This window comes from Nicotiana tabacum, chromosome 13, assembly GCF_000715075.1.
Source record: "Nicotiana tabacum cultivar K326 chromosome 13, ASM71507v2, whole genome shotgun sequence".
Lineage (NCBI taxonomy): Eukaryota > Viridiplantae > Streptophyta > Magnoliopsida > Solanales > Solanaceae > Nicotiana > Nicotiana tabacum.
The window spans coordinates 121656637-121673430 of NC_134092.1; the positions used below are offsets into that span (position 1 = coordinate 121656637).

Here is a 16794-nt window from a genome sequence, read left to right on the forward strand (position 1 = left end):
TCTAAAATCCTCCTCAGCTCCTCCGAGCTTGTGACATTCTTATCAAAACCAAATCGCAACCTTGATCTTGAACTTCTAATTTCCATACCACTCATCGCACTTATCATGCCGCTTCCCGATAATACACGTATTCACCATAACTCTTGAACTACTAGTAGAATTAAACACTTCACTGGCTAGAAACCTTCCATTTAGCATCATTTCAGAAGGGCCAATGCAACACGCCACCTAATTTCCCCAAATAGTAGGGGGGAAAACACAAACTCAAATCGTGATCTAAACCATCATAACTCTTCCGGAATCCATTTGTACAACAAAGCCATTTGAATTAAATACCTCTCAAATCAATCAAGTCATGATGGATGGCAAGCCCACACGTACAACCGCAAACCACATGTTATAACTTCACACACCGAATGAACTGACCACTGCTACAATCATGCTGATTCAGCCTTTTCAACCGACCCAACTTCTTTAAATTTACCCTTGACATGCCTTAGAAATAACGTTAGCTCCATTCACAACATAACAAACTCAATCCGTACTCATCCCGAGTGACCCGAATCATGATACCACATTGTCTCAATACCCATGAATCACCTCATACCTTTCTCCAGCGCACAATAGCATCTCCGACTGGTATACCCATTATGCAGAACCTCCCGCAAATCCGAAGCCCTTTCTTCCGTTCCTCTAATACTGAACCGCTTACCCGATAATAACATAGAATACTCCAAGTGCCATTCGCAATCCACTGTAGAACTCGATCCTTAACCATACAACGGACCCGAATCTTTAAGTACCGAACTTAAATTCTTGAACTCACTGAACCGTTATTAAGAGTCACCCACTCTGACCTGGTCTCGAATATAATCAAACTTTATTGCCCTTCTAGTACATGAATACCCTCACAAAGAAGCAACCTGCTAAATCCTTGCACATTACCTCCACAAGAAGTATAACTTTAAGTCTTCCCAAAACTTGCACCTGAATCGATAAGACAAAATATAGCACACATTTATCAATTTCTCTGCTCGAATTACCCCTGATGTTTCCTTTTTATTAGTCACAAATAATTCACCAATGCGTCGATAACCGGAAGTTGCACAAGCCGACGACCACGCGATCCAATCATAGACGGTGAGGCTCCCCCACTTAGCTTTAAGATACCTTCACATAATATCGAGGTCACAACTATTCCTCCTCTTCATTTACCATGATCCCGCGCCGTTAAGCACCAACTTCTGGAAATCCTTTTGTTAAGCTTTCCTCGAACATTCTGAACCATCATCCACAATCACATATTCGACCTCTTATCGGGTAGCAAGTAAAATTCTTCGTAGTAGCTTTATCATCATCACAAAACTATTATCCTGCTCACAGGAGATAACCCACTTGTGAACTTCCACGCCGACATCTTCCAACGACGTTGCACTGGGTGCAACTACCACGCATTCAGTAAACCTCCTGAGCCTATGCTCATCCACCAGCATTACAAGTCCGTTCATTCCCTATTGGCATCAATTGAGAGTCCAACACTATCATCCAACTCAAGTCATATTGCATCTAACACGATAATCAAATCTTCACATCCCTCCTCATTTCAAGCAACCTTCTTCCTGCCATATTAAATCTCTCTCCATACAATGCATTATTCCAAATAGAATGCGTAGACCAAATCACCTTTCATCACGATCCCTGAGTCGTTCAGCACTTTCTCAAGGCACGTGGTTATTCTACCACCGAATTCATATGCTACTATGTCTCTCCCACTTCGGTCAAATCATCTCCTTTAAATAACTTCTCGACTTCCGCTTCTCATACTTGACTCGCTAGTAATTCAACAATCATAGGATACCTCTCACCCGTCCTTCCTCAATCCTCGTTACCCAATTATTGTATCAAATCGAAATCCATCTCTGTATCACCTGAACTAACAAATTACTATCAATTCTAAGTCTCCTAGTATATCATCTTCCTCTAGCCATCAACATTGGAATTACCCATTCGATCATGAACCGCTGCACACCGCTATTTCTGACAACCACCCCTCAAGCATCATTTCACAACACCCTGTCCTGACGGTAAAAATTAAGAAGATCATAGCACCGACAAATCTTAATATATTCAAACAAGGAAAACGACACCACATCACAGATAAAACTTCCACCACACTCAAAAATACCAAATCTCGTCACTCCATCAACCCAAAACCTGAACATTCATAGTCCGATCACTTTTCCTTTGTTGGTATTAAATACTGAACCTCTAAATCATGCACTGATAAATCCTCTTTCCAAGCCATTCACTGGCTTGACACGTAGATAAACACCATACCATAACATCAGCACCGTGCATAGCCTCAAAACCGTAGGAATTACCGATTTTGAGCTGAAATGACAAAACCTCCTTTTGCAAGAAGACGATAATACTTGTTTGAGTGTGCAGGGAGAAACATCCTGCTCCACGTCTATAGTACCGCTGAAAATCCTTGATGCCCAATTGACACGAGTGCTCAACATCGTATAAGAATGAGTAGGAAGGAAATAAAGACACAATCCTTAATGGAATCAAACCACACGATAAAGGAATCAAGAAGGGAAATGCTCCTAACAACCATGTAGCCTCTCGAAGATAAGTATAAACATCTTTGTACCAATCCGCAAGACTCTACTAGACTTGCTCATGACTCTTGAGACCTAAGTGAACCTAGAGCTCTGATACCATGTTGTTACGACCCAAAATCCATTAAAGGTTGTGATGGCTCCTAACACCGCTCTCAGGCAAGCCAACAACAATTGATTAACTTAATTACTCATTTTAGTATTTTTGAAATCATAATTTCCCTCAATTAAATAATAGGAGATAAAATTTACAGAGTAAATGAAAATGTCTCCACAACTACCATACTGAACAACCAATAAGTATCCCCAAAACCTGGTATCACAAGTGCATGAGCATCAACTAGGAAGTAAAATAAAATACAGCATATGTCCAGAATACAAATTGGACAGGAAAAGTATATAAATAACTCTGAAGGAGATTCTGCTGGCAGCGGATCGTAACATGGAAAAAAGCTCACCTAAGTCCCCGCAATAACTGCGCCTATGCGCTCACAAGGCCACTAGACATATATGTACCTGCACAAATATGTATAGCAAGTGTAGTATGAGTACGTAAACAATGTGTACCCAGTAAGTATCAATTCTAATCTCGAAGAAGTAGTGACGAGAGGTCGACTTTGACACTCATTATGGGTCAATAATGTCAAAATAGAAATATTTAAATAAACATGATTTATGTGAACAACAATAATTTTTTCAACGAGCAGAAATAATTAATTCTTTCAAATTCAATAATTTCTAATTTATTAATTAGCTTCACAAGCTGCAATAGAATGACAGGGTATCGTGTAATTATTATTATTAAGTACGATTTCTGCTGAGGTCGTACGACCCGATCCAGAGTATCGTGTACATTGCCGAGGGACGTGCGACACAATCCATAGATGTATCTATACTGCTGAGGCGTTCGTCCTGCTCCACAAGAAAGGAGGACATTTTCTTATGAACCTCTGGAATAAGAAGTTATTATATGGCTGATACATAAGGACGTACAATTTATATTAACAATCAAGTAATTTGCAAACAAATTCAAGTATGTGAAATTTCGGTATTTTACTATTTCCTCTAACAATTTCAAATATAATTTCATTACTTTAATTAAATAAAGGATGCAATTATTACAGGTAAGCCATGCTTTGAGTCCTAAACTACCCGAACATAGCATAATTAGTAGCTACGCATGGACTCTCATCACCTCGTGCATACGTAGACCCCACAGTTAGCAACAATTATTAATTTAAATCACCTATGGGGTAAATTCCCTCTTACAAGGTAAGACAAGAGACTTACCTCGCTCCGAAGTTCCATAACCGGCTCCAACGCCACTCTAACACCTTAAACCGATGCTTGACAATCCAAAACTATGCAAACAATGTACAAACCAATCAAAATGTATACTCCAATGTTTGAAATTTAACAATTTATAAAAATTCTCAACTCCGCTCGAAACGTTGGTAGTGGGGCCCATATCTCGGAACCCGGCGAAACTCACAAAAGCTAACAACTCATATAATTACGAGTTCAACCATACTAATTTCACTCAAATCCGACTCCGAATCGAAATTCAAAACTTGAAAATTCATTTTTATGAAATTATAGAAATTTCCTTCGATTTCCATTGAAGATTCGATAATCATAAACCAAAAATGAAGATTAATTCATGAAATATAATTAAAAGGGAGTAAAGAACACATACCCAAGGTTGTGTGGTGAAATGCATCTCAAAGGTCGCCCAACCCGAGCTCCAAAATCCGAAAAATGGGTAAAAATATCGAACCCTCGAACTTAAAGGGCTCTGCCTAGTCGCGATTTCCGCTTTTGCAGCCCAGAAGGTCGCACCTGTGAGAGTCGCTTCTGCGGTCCATATGCGCACCTGCGAGAGCCACTTTTGCGCTTGCCTGGCCGCTTTTGCGGTGTCGCACCTGCGGAAATCCCAGCATTCCCTTTGTCAGGACCCAAAATTTCCAACTTCGGGACCGTGATGACGACTAACATTTCACTTTCTAGGCAAGCCAACATTAGAATATAACTAGCCATTTTAACGAAATTTTAAATTAATTAATAACAAGGAAACAAATGCGGAAATAAAGTCTGAAATAAAGTGAATAATCCATAATAATCGCGATATCTAATACCATCCCAGAATTGGAGTCACAAGTGCACGAGCTTCTAGAATAATATAAATAAAGGTCTGAATAAAATTCAAGCTGTTTGAAATATAATACACATCTGAGATAAGATAGAAATGGACTTTAGAACTGCGAACGTTGTGAAGTTATACCACAAGTCTCCACTGGTAGCTGTATTCGGGAAAATCTACAGTACGCCGCTGGGACCAACTCCGAAATAGGCACAAGAAGTGCAGAGTGTAGTATCAGTACAACCGACCCCATGTACTGATAAGTGTCGAGCCTACCCTCAACGAAGTAGTGACGAGGCTAAGGCAGGTCGCTTACATTAATATGTACACAATAATAATAATAATAATAATAATAACAGGAACAGTAGTAAGATCAGTAAATAATATCAATAATTGAAGTCAATTCGGCAGTCACAATCCCTCGACTTGTTTCCATTGCTGCGTGCAACCCGATCCCCCAATATAAACTTTTAAATAAATCTGTTTGCGGAGTGCAACCCGATCCTCCAATATATTTATTTTTATTTCTATTGCGGCGTGCAACCCGATCCCCCCATATATTTTAACAACTCTTAAATGTAATAAACATACTCCAATAAATACCACGTTCAATGATGAACTATTAAACATCAAGGCATACAATAATTATAATTTATTTACGAAACAAACAATGACAAGTAGCAATTGATTCTGCAGATCAGGGAGAAAATATGCAGTTTAATTTTTAATATGCTAAATGTCAAGTAGCAATTAGGACACATAAATCAAATAAGCATGTAAAAATTATTGCAGGAATTCAAGAATTAATATTTGACAAGGAATAGGAGAGAAACAATTATTATAACAATTAACTTGTGTCTTAAAAGAATTTAAGATGTTTAAATAATTAAGAAAATAATTAATTTGATAAAGTATAGACACTTGTCACCTTGCCTATACAACGTTACACATGAAATTCACGTAGCAAATAATTCAAGGGTTCTATTCCCTCAAGTCAAGGTTAACCACGACGCTTACCTCGCTTCGCAACCAAATTCAAGTTTCCAATACACCCTTGCCTCGCGAATTAAGGTCCGAAATCCTCAAATCTAGTCATAATAATTCAATATATTCAATACAAATAGTAGAAATTAATTCCATATGAATTTACTAATTTTTCCAAATTAAAATCCGAAATTTATTTCAAAATTTAACAGTGGGATCCATGTCTCGAATCCCGAAAACGCTCACGAAATACGAACACCCATTCCTATACGAGTTCAACCTTACAAAAATTATCGAATTCCGACATCGGATTGGCTTTCAGATCTTCATTTTACATTTTTGGAAGATTTTATAAAAATATGATTTTTCTTCCATAAACTCACGGATTCATGATGTAAATGAGTATGGAATCACAGAATATAATCAATTTAGGATAAAGAATACTTACCCCAATGTTTTCCCGTAAATATCGCCCAAAAATCGTCTTACCCGAGCTCAATATCAAAAATGGTAGAAAATGGGACGAAATCCCATTTCCAGAACTTAAGTTCTGTTGTCTAGATTTTTACTCATCTCGATCGCGTAGAACTATTTCTTCCCAGGTCCATTTTACTCTTCGCAGTCGCGGGAATGGCTTCACGATCGCGAAGCAAAATTTTCACAGGCTGCCAATTTGCACTACGCGAACGCGAAGCATAATCCCGTAGACCTTCGCGATCGCGGACCGCTTCATGCAAACGAACAAATTTGAGTGTCCCAACTTGTGCCTTATTTCTTCTTCGCGAACACGATCAACTCTGCGCGTTCGCGATGCAATGGGAGCTAACCTTCCGCGATCGTGTGCCTATCTTCACGAACGCAAAGGGTAAAAATCACGGCTCACAATTTCCTCTTCGCGATAGTGGGAATGGCTTCGCGATCGCGAAGCACCATGGACCAGATGACAGCTGAAGCTCAAAAACCATATTTGTTTTCCAAAGTTCAAAAGGTCCGTAGGCTATCCGAAACTCACTCGAGCCCTCGGGGCTCTAAACCGTACATACACACAAGTCCAAAAATATCATACGAACTTGCTCGCACTATCAAAACACCAAAATAATTCCTATAACTACGAATCGGATACCAAATCAAATAAAATTTTTAAGAAACTTTAGAATTTCTATTTTAACAACCGGACGCCCGAATCACGTCAAAGCAGCTTGGTTTCTCACCAAATTTGGCAGACAAGTCATAAATATAGTAACGGAGCTAAACCGGGTTCCGAAACCAAAATACGAACCCGGTATCAAAAAAGTCAAACATTTAAATCTCTTAAGTCATTAAACCTTTTAACTTAAAAATTTTGACAATATGCGATAACTCGAGCTAGGGACTTCCGAATTAAATTCCGAGCATACGCCCAAGTCCCAAATCACGATATGGACCTACTGGAACTGTCAAAATACTGATCCCAGTCCGTTTGCTCAAAATGTTGACCAAAGTCAACTCAGTTGAGTTTTAAAGCTCTATTTCTCATTTTAATCCATTTTTCATATAAAAACTTTCCAGAAAATTATACGGACTGCGCACGCAAGTCGAGGAATGATGAATAGTACTTTTTGAGTTCTTAGAACATTGAAATAATTACTAAATTTAAAGATAACCTTTTGGGTCATCACATTCTCCACCTCTAAAACAAACGTTCGTCCTCGAACGGAATTAGAAAAGTGCATGAGCTGGTAAAAAGGTGTGGATATTTACTCCGCATGTCCGATTCTGAAGGTTTTGTCCCAAATGGGTTTTTCGGCAAGGTTTTTAACGAGGAAACAATAAATCGTGCTAACATAAAGTCGAAGACCGGTTTGAAATCGGAGTCAATGGTCGCATCAATAGTATTTGAGCCCACTCGAAGATCGACCTCGAATACTGGGGGCTATCACCCTCGGGTCAAGATTTTTAGAAAGGAAGGAAACTACGTGCTCTATCAGTCTAGGCTTGGTGGTTAGGATTTATTGTAAGGGCCAAATGGTCGAATGAATCGTGCCCACGTAGGTCACCTCGACCATAATACGAGCATTTACACGCTTACAATCATGTACGTTACACATAAAAATGAAAGAAAGTTTCTACCTTGCTAGCAAACATTTTTTGCTTCTTTAAAGTATCGAGCCTAATGGCTATTTCTACCTAGGAACTATCGAGCCCAAGATCCACCCTTATCCAATCCCAAATGGCTACCCCTACTTGGGGACTACCGTCCAAGATAAGCTCGGGCGGCTTAGGTTATTGAAACCCAGAGGCACAAAACCTATTAGGCAGTGCCCAAACCTAAAGGCTACGGCAACCCTAAAAACAGTTCGGAGACGTCAGAAGCCCGTAATAAAAACATAACGCCTTCAACAAAATTCTAAGCATGTTCAAAGGTTACCTCGACAAAGATATAGTCTAACAACATTTAAAGAAGCATCTTGGGGAAATTTCCGTTTACTCCGAGCTTACACAAATTCAAGCAAAAATTGCATCGAGGACATGTCTTGTTCGGACCTCCGAAAATGACTTATTACTATGTTTGATTTTGTTCTAAGGCATTAGAAATGCTTGCAATTGTAAAAAGATGTTAAAGATAATAAACTTGAAAATTGCTGAAAGAAAAAAGAAAAACATTATACATTCTGGAATATCTTTACAAAGGCCAATGGAAATGGCCTCAACAAAATAAATGTACAAGATACAAAAACAAAAGCAAAAAATCCAAAGCATCTTCGCCCGGTCTTCTCCAGAACCCGACTCGTCACCAGAACCGTTGGGGCCTTTGGGTTCTTCAAAGCCCTCAGAGCCTTCTTCATTTTCAGGTTCAACTAGCTTCTTAGCCTCGACCTCAAGCCTTTTTGCCTCCTCGATCTCGGTCGATAGGTCAATGCCTCGTGTATGGATTTCTTCGAGAGTCTCCCTCCGGGATAGCTGCCTCATGTGCTCAGCAGTAGTCTTCAGGCGAGCCTCGGCTGCCTCGACATCGACCCTATACTGGGCCACCATATCTTTAGCATCGACGGAGGTTGTGCGAAGCTGGGACTTTATAGCTTCACATTCGTTATGGAGGGCTTCCCGCTCGGCCAGAGCCGAGCACAATTGTGATCGGAGTTCATCATTTAACTGGGACCACTTGCCAGCTTTTTATTTCGCCATCCGGAGTTGAACTTCTACCGATGCGAGTTGTGCTCGGACGGTTTCCTTCTCCGAAGTCAGTCGGTCCATTTTGCTCTTCCAACCATCGGCCATGGCTTGATCCTCAATCATTTCAGCTCAGAGGTGGTCGATCCGGTCAATCTTCTGCTGAACCTGTGAGTGCTGGTCGTTAGTCTCCACGGCTAAGTCTTCATTGCTAACTTCAAAAACCTTTACCTTTTCTACCAGAGCGGTATGTTCCCGCCTCAGATTCGAAGCCTCCCTCTGAGCCTAATCCACCTCGGCCTATAGGCCCTTGATGCCCTATTCGTGTTGCTTACTAAGAAACTTGTACATATCTCTTTTCTCGGCAAGCTCCTTGACCTCAAGCTCGAGCTGGTTAACCTCAATCCGGTATCGAAGAAAGCTTTTGTGATGAAATACTGAGGCCTTCAGAGGGTTAAAATAAAGAAGACATGAGAAATATCAAGAACTAAGCCAAAGTTCGAAAGAGCGTAATGATGCCTTACCCGATTCAGTGCTTGCTGCGCCTCGTTGAACAGGCATGGCATGTCCACCTCATTCATTTTCGCCTGGTCATATTCAGTCACCAGGCATCGGAGGTAGCTCGCTACACCCACGGGAGCATAAAGAACCCGAGCATCCTCCGAGATAGTGATGATTATCGACCTCTTATGGCTGGGATCCGCACTCGAGGTAGGGAACTGGTTTATTAACTTTGGGCTTGAGTTTAGCCCGCTAACTTCTGAAGACAGATATTTTCTCGGCACTTCTAGGTCACCCAGGCCGGAAAGGTCTTCCAAGACGGACGAGTACACACCGTCGAAAAAGGAACGAAGAGGATTGCCCACGCCATGAGCCCCTTCGTTCGATTTCTCTTTCCTCGTTTGTGCCTCCTCGAGAATAGACTTAGTATAGGAGGGCATCCCCGAGATCACAATTACTCCGTGAACTTCCTTTGGTGCATAACCGACATCCTAGGAAGTTTCACCCTAGGGATCCGCGTCGGCTTTCTAAGTTGAGGCGGGTCGACCTCGCATGTCTCCCCGTCGAATGCATCCCAATCCCCAAGATAGGTCATCCCGTGAGTTACAAAGACATATTCATCCTCCAGCTCATCCCTAAGCTGGATGAGGGATTCAGAGGCAGGCACACGGGAACTGGAGCCCCTCCTGGGATTGCGGAACACCTACTTCTTCGTTCATCGCCTCGGAGCTCGAGGGTTTTCGTTTCCTCTTCTTTTTTCCCTCCGTGGCAGCAATGGAGGGATCAACGGGCAGGGGCACATCTTTTCCCCCTTCCGAAGGCCTAAGTTTGGTGGTCTTAGGCAAACCTGCAATGATAAAGAAAAAGGGTTAGTATAATATAAGGTCGAGACGTAATGTTGGCTATTCGAAAAAAAACCTTACCATAAGAACGGGCTTCCCATCGGCCCTTTGAGAGTCCACGCCATGTGCGCTCAAAGTATAACATATGAGTACAGATGCCTTCGATCCACAGCTTTAACTGTGGGACCGCATTCAGAACCAGGGCAACAACTGCACAGTCGCAAACACGAATGAGAAGATCGAAATAATAAAAAAGAAATTTTTATGCTAAAAGAAGGAGTTGCACTAACGAGACTTATTCCATTTCTCAGGGAATGGCATGTATTCTGAGGGGTTCAAATCCTCGGTCTTCACTCGGACGAAGCGTCCTTTCCAGCCCCGGTATCGGTCTTCGTTGATACAGGAGAAGGGGGCCTTGCTGGCCCTGCGTGTAAGCTTGATCAGCCCCCCTCGGAACATCTGGGGATTGTATAATCGAAGCAGGTGGTCAATCTTGAACCGACGAGATTAGGTCTTGTTCACGAAGTAACGGAGGAGAGTCACGATCCTCCACAATAACGGATGAATTTTTTCCAGGCACACTTCGTACCTCTTGCAAAAATCTAGGACGATCGGGTCCACCAGGACGAATGTGAAGGGATAAGTGTAAACACTTAAGTACATTTCCATGTGGCTTGTAACAGCGTCCTCGGTCCCGGGGACTACTACGTCCTTACCTTCCCAATCGCAGTCCTTACGAACTATAGGAAGAACGTCCTCGGTCACGGAACATATATATATCGAGACTCCTTCGCCCTAGTCCTGTTTGCGCGAAGGCTTCTCGACCTTGAAATCGTCTACAATTGAGCAACCCCCGGGGATAAACGCCGATAAATGAGACTCAGGGGTCGGTTTGTTAGCAACCGCAACAGGGGAAGCCGTTTCAAGGGCCACCACCTCGGGGGCGGATGCTTCAGTACCAGCGGCCGATTGAGAAGATGAAGAGGCAACTTGTTGAGGAACGTTTTTCGATGTTTTTGCCATTGTCATCTGGGTGAGAGTTTGAAAATTTGAGAAATAAACACGTAATTTTTGGAAAAATGAGTTTTGAAGACGAAGAACAGGGTATGAAGATTTGAAAAAATTTTGGGTAGAAATTTGGAGATTGCTATGGAGATTGAAGAACAGGGATGAAGATATGAAGAAGGTTTTGGTTATGGTTGGAAGGCTTGAAGATAACGGTTTGATCGGAAAGTAGAAAACGACAAAGGAAGAAGGCTTTTATAGGGAAACAGCCGACGCATTACATTCGGAGGTAACCTGCTGGTGAGCGATACGTGTTCGAGATGCTATTGATGGGATATTTCGGCTCCCCGTCGTAACTTACGAAGGAAGGAACCAGAATCATTTGTCGTTTTCCATCGTTCCGGCTAGCCTACTCTTTGAGAAATGAGGGGACTAACTGTATACGGAGTCAGAACGAAAACTCTTGTATCAGGGCTCGAGCAAACACCTACCCTCAGGGATATCGGGGCCATATCCTCGAGGTCCGATTTAAGGATTGAGATTTCGGAGAGCATTACCAAGAATATTGTTAATGCCTTATTGTAGTTTCTGAGGACTTCTATAGAAATATCTTATAAAAAATATTATTATTTCTATGATCTAATACAAAAATAAACAAAAAAATGTAAATACTATTACCAACAAAGATTTATCAAATAAAATAAATTTAAAGAAAATGAATTTCTCTGTTATTTTGGGAATGAAAAGGTTGGTGTTATGCTCATAGAAAAAATTGATAAGGGGAAACGTAATGTCTAAATGACTTATTACATCAAATAATTTAATATAGAACATAAGGGGAGTTTTCATTTGTAAAATAATAATTTTATACGGAGTCAGAACGAAGAACCCCTCATATCAGAGCTCGGGCAAATACCTACCCTTGGGGATACGGGGCCATATCCTCGAGGTTCGATTTAAGGATTGAGACTTCAGAGAGCATTACCAAGCAGCTGCACACGACTAACAATGTGTTGTGATGTCCGCGCCTAACTAGATATCACAGCATAAATCTCGGCCCGTATCAGCAGTGAATCAGTGATTAGCATAAAGAAAGATTTTTATCCTTTTTTAGAATTGTACTTAGGGTGAAACTCCCCTACTATATAAAGGGAAAACCAATTGTTAATTAGACATATTATAACACGCATATCAAGGCAATATACTCTTATTCTCTTTGTTATTAAAAGTTTTTACTTTTGTTCATCAATTCTTCATTAGTGTGAGCTACGGATCGGAGTCAGGCACTTCGTTAAGACGTTACTGAGTTCGGGATCACTCTCCTTATTGGTTTGAAAATTTATTACGTATTTTATCTGTATGATCTAATGTTATTTATCATTTGTATTGAATTAGTCCGCATATCCTTAAAACCACATTTAAATTTAATTGTTATCCGTTTTAGAAGGTAATAATAATAATAATAATTATTATTATAATACTAGTGATGATGATGATGATAATAATAAATGACAATTCTTTTAGAATAGAGTTTATATTCTATTGTTTCCTCGTGATTGCTTCAACTTTATTTTTTTACGAATTGGCTCTTAATACTATTATAACCAATTTTTACATATGCTAATGCTATTCTTATCAAAACAAATTTATGTATCATATTCGATTTATCAATTTGAAAATAATTTTACTTTTATGATGAATATGAAAAATAATTAAATTAATTCTTGTTAATTAGTTAATTCAAAGGCTTAATTATTTGTTCGCAACATTAAAGGAAATAATTAGTTTTTGTTGATTTAAATTCTTCATATTAGCTCATCTAATTTTAAATAATTAATTATAATTATACTGTTATCTTAATTATATTTTCAAAGAGTAAAAAAATTAATTTGATATTTCACTTTTTGGATTTCTGTGTTTGTAAAATCATTAATGTACTTGACTCTTGTCCGCCACTTAAATATTTTGTTAGTGATTTGTTCAATACTGATCGGTATTTTCGAATATTATGTAATTATTATTATTATTATTATTGCTATTATTACCAAGCTTTTATATAAAATACTTATCGATTGAAATTTAAAAATGGCCAATAGTTGATATGAAAGGAAATATAGATGCAAACTTGACCTTGTATGATGGAAATAAAAGGACAAAAAAACACAATTTATTGTGGAGTTTCATTGTTGGAAAGATAGTATATAAATTATTTTTACGTATATGCTTTTATATGATTTTGTGTTTTAGTTCATATCTTTAGATTGTCGATACGAACTAACTAAAATGCTTATTGACAATGACAAATTGACCCCCTTAATTCTTCCCATCTGTACATTTATGTCCACCCCTACTACAATCGTATATTAACAAATTAACGGCTTATGCGACTGGCAAACCCCGAAATTCTAAATTATACGAGTTTTCAATAAATTGAATGTGAAGTTCAAAAGTAAAAGTGCCAAGTTTGAAATTTAAAACTTTAACGCATTAAGTCAATCACGTCGATATACTTGTATGTTAATTGCTTGCTTGAATTTTAATGTTAAACCACTCCAATGAACTGCATCTATAGGCATGGATTATCAGCAAAAAAAAAAAAAAAAAATTTATAGGCATGGACAATTAGTAGTAATACTGTCCAGAAACTCGCCATTAGCAATTATAACAAAAATTTAGCAACGTTTTTAGTATAAAAATAGGTGGTAAAGCATGGCAGTTAGACTGAAATGCTGGATAATACATATGGCGACAAGTGGATTTTGATTCCTTTTTTTCAGTAACTGCTTTGGCTATTTTTGCAAAGACTTGTCTAGCTTTAAATCCGTTTTGTTTGAAGTATGTGTTTACTTCTGTGGCTTAAGAATGTAAAACCTACCCAAAACATTAAATTAGACTAATACAAAGTCACAAAGTTTATATAATTCCATAAGGGAACTGTGTTTTCTGCGGATTTTGGCGGATGTCTTACGTCTTTCCCCTAACCCAACCCTGTAATTTGATTGAATCCGTTGCAATTTATGTGATTGCTTAGACTAATTTAGGTACTTTAACACATTTAGAAAACGACGATTTTAGATTAACTCTGAAAAAGACCGCCCGATGCATAAAGGATATATGAGGTAAATACAATTTTTGAATGATACGACAGAAATGTCCTACTTGTTAAGGTCCTGAACCTTTTTCTTTCGTGAAGATACAAATGGAAGTAAGTGTAGATGTAGTAAATACAATTATCAATCATATTACTCTACCAAAAAAGCTTTGGCGCATTTAGTTGCTCGGCTAAAATAATACATATATCAGATATTTTTTTAGTAGACGATTATTTTAGTTAATTTCTCAAAAATCTATCCTTTAATACTCAAATTTTAAAATGTATTTTTAGTATTTCCAGTCCACCTCTTTAACGTAGAAACACTTTCCTGGTCATATTATTCTTTTACCAAAAGAATATTACCCCAGTCAACCCCAAAAAAGATACTATTCAAAATGGAATTACGCCTGGTTAGCTAAGAGAAATTCCACAATCGGTTTTGGGTTTTATTTATTTTGAAAAACTTTTGAAATTTGAACATGAGCTAAATAAATAATATACTATTCGTCCTTCCTTTATTTTTTCTTTGGTGTTTTTATTGGGGGTTGGTGGTGGTGGGGGGGGGGGGTGTGATGAATTGGGTGAACAGGGAGGACAATTTATTTTTTCTTTTTTGCCTTCAAGCAATATAACTCTTTAATTCGTGTAACTTGATTAAACGAGGCCTGAAGGAGTTTTTCAGCGAAGTAATAGTTTGTGTATCTTTGATTATGTCAAAATATGTCAACAATCCAAACAGTAGGAATCAGAAAAAATAAAGCAAAAAAGTAAAATAGAAATAAAACGAAACAGCCTCTTGTACTTCTAATTAATGGCTTACGGAACTGGATAATCCATTAGTCTAAGTAGGCGTTTTTTTCTTTATTACCTGATGATGTAAAATCCTAAGTTGTTTAGGAATTAAATTAAGAGTATATTTCCTAAACTGTCTAGGATTCGTTACTTGTTACTAGTAGTTTATTTAATTCAATTCTAAATAGGTTTCCTAGTCATAATCTAAATAGGTTTCCTAGTCCTGGGTTATGTACTAATATAAATATGGGGCACTATTATGAAACTGAGAAAGAAATCAAACCTCGCTTGTATCTCCGTTTGTTCGATTTCCTGCCATCTCTTTTGTTAGACTTCTTGACATCTCTTTTGCTAGATTTCTTGACATCTCTTTCGCTAGGTTTCTTGCCATCATGGATAAAAGAATAGCGAGCAACTCGCAACGCCCAACGTGGAAAATTTACAGGGTTATTAGCGGTCATTTGGGATGGGTGACAGCAGTTACGGTGGATCCTAGTAATAATTGGTTCTGTACCGGATCAGCAGATCGGACTATCAAGATATTGGATGTAGCAAGTGGTAGGTTAAAGCTCACATTAACAGGTCACATTGGGCAAATAAAAGGCCTTGCAGTTAGCAACAGACACCCATACATGTTTTCTGCTAGCGATGATAAACAAGTTAAATGCTGGGATCTCGAACAAAATAAGGTGATTCGCTCCTATCATGGCCATCTAAGTGGTGTTTGCTGCTTGGCTCTTCATCCTACAATTGACATCTTGTTTACAGGGGGTGGTGATTCTACCTGCAGAGTTTGGGATATCCGGAGCAAAACGCAAATTCATGCTTTTTCTGGGCACAATAACACTGTTTGCTCTGTTTTAGCTAGGCCGACGGACCCTCAGGTTATAACGGGCTCTAATGACTCAACCATAAAGTTTTGGGACCTTAGATATGGTAAGGCAATGAAAACACTCACACATCACAAGAAATCCGTTCGAGCCATGTGTCAGCATCCTAAGGAAGATTATTCTTTTGCTTCTGTATCAACTGACAACATAAAAAAGTTCAATCTTCCAAGAGGAGATTTTTTGCATAATATGGTATCCGAAGAGAAGGCCATAATTAATGCCATGACGGTGAATGATGAAGGTGTAATGGCCATAGGAGGTGACAACGGAAGCTTGTGGTTTACGGATTGAAGAAGCGGTCACAATATCCAGCGAACCCAAACGATGGTTCAACCTGGGTCTTTGAATAGTGAGGCTGGTATTTATGCTCTCACCTATGATGTAACTGGCACCAGGCTTATTACCTGTGAGGCTGACAAGACCATCAAGATGTGGAAACAATATTATCAAACTACCTAGCTGAATAGAGAGGATGCATGCATTTTACCTTCCTTGATTAATCGCATAATTTGATTCTTTTGTTTTGTTTTTTTGTTAAAATTTTGGTTCCTTCAGTTTTCTTTTCTTTATAATTTACAGTTGTTGTATGCTATCTGCATTGTTATGTCTTTGAGGAATTAATTAGTGTAATTGGTGTTTCTTCGAAGGTAGAATTAGCCGCGGCATGACTTATGCTTGATTTGTAATTCCTCACTATTTATTTGGTCATTAGAGGCAGGAAGTTGGCCTTTGAGCATCAAAACGAATTCCAATCTAGGAAAAACTTACCCGC

The 16794-nt window shown here is 38.9% G+C and overlaps 1 pseudogene; it reads left to right on the plus strand.

Moving 5' to 3' along the window:
* The first annotated feature begins 15440 nt into the window (after positions 1 to 15440).
* LOC107783798 (protein pleiotropic regulatory locus 1-like) lies at positions 15441 to 16522 on the plus strand (annotated as a pseudogene).
* Positions 16523 to 16794: the final 272 nt, after the last annotated feature.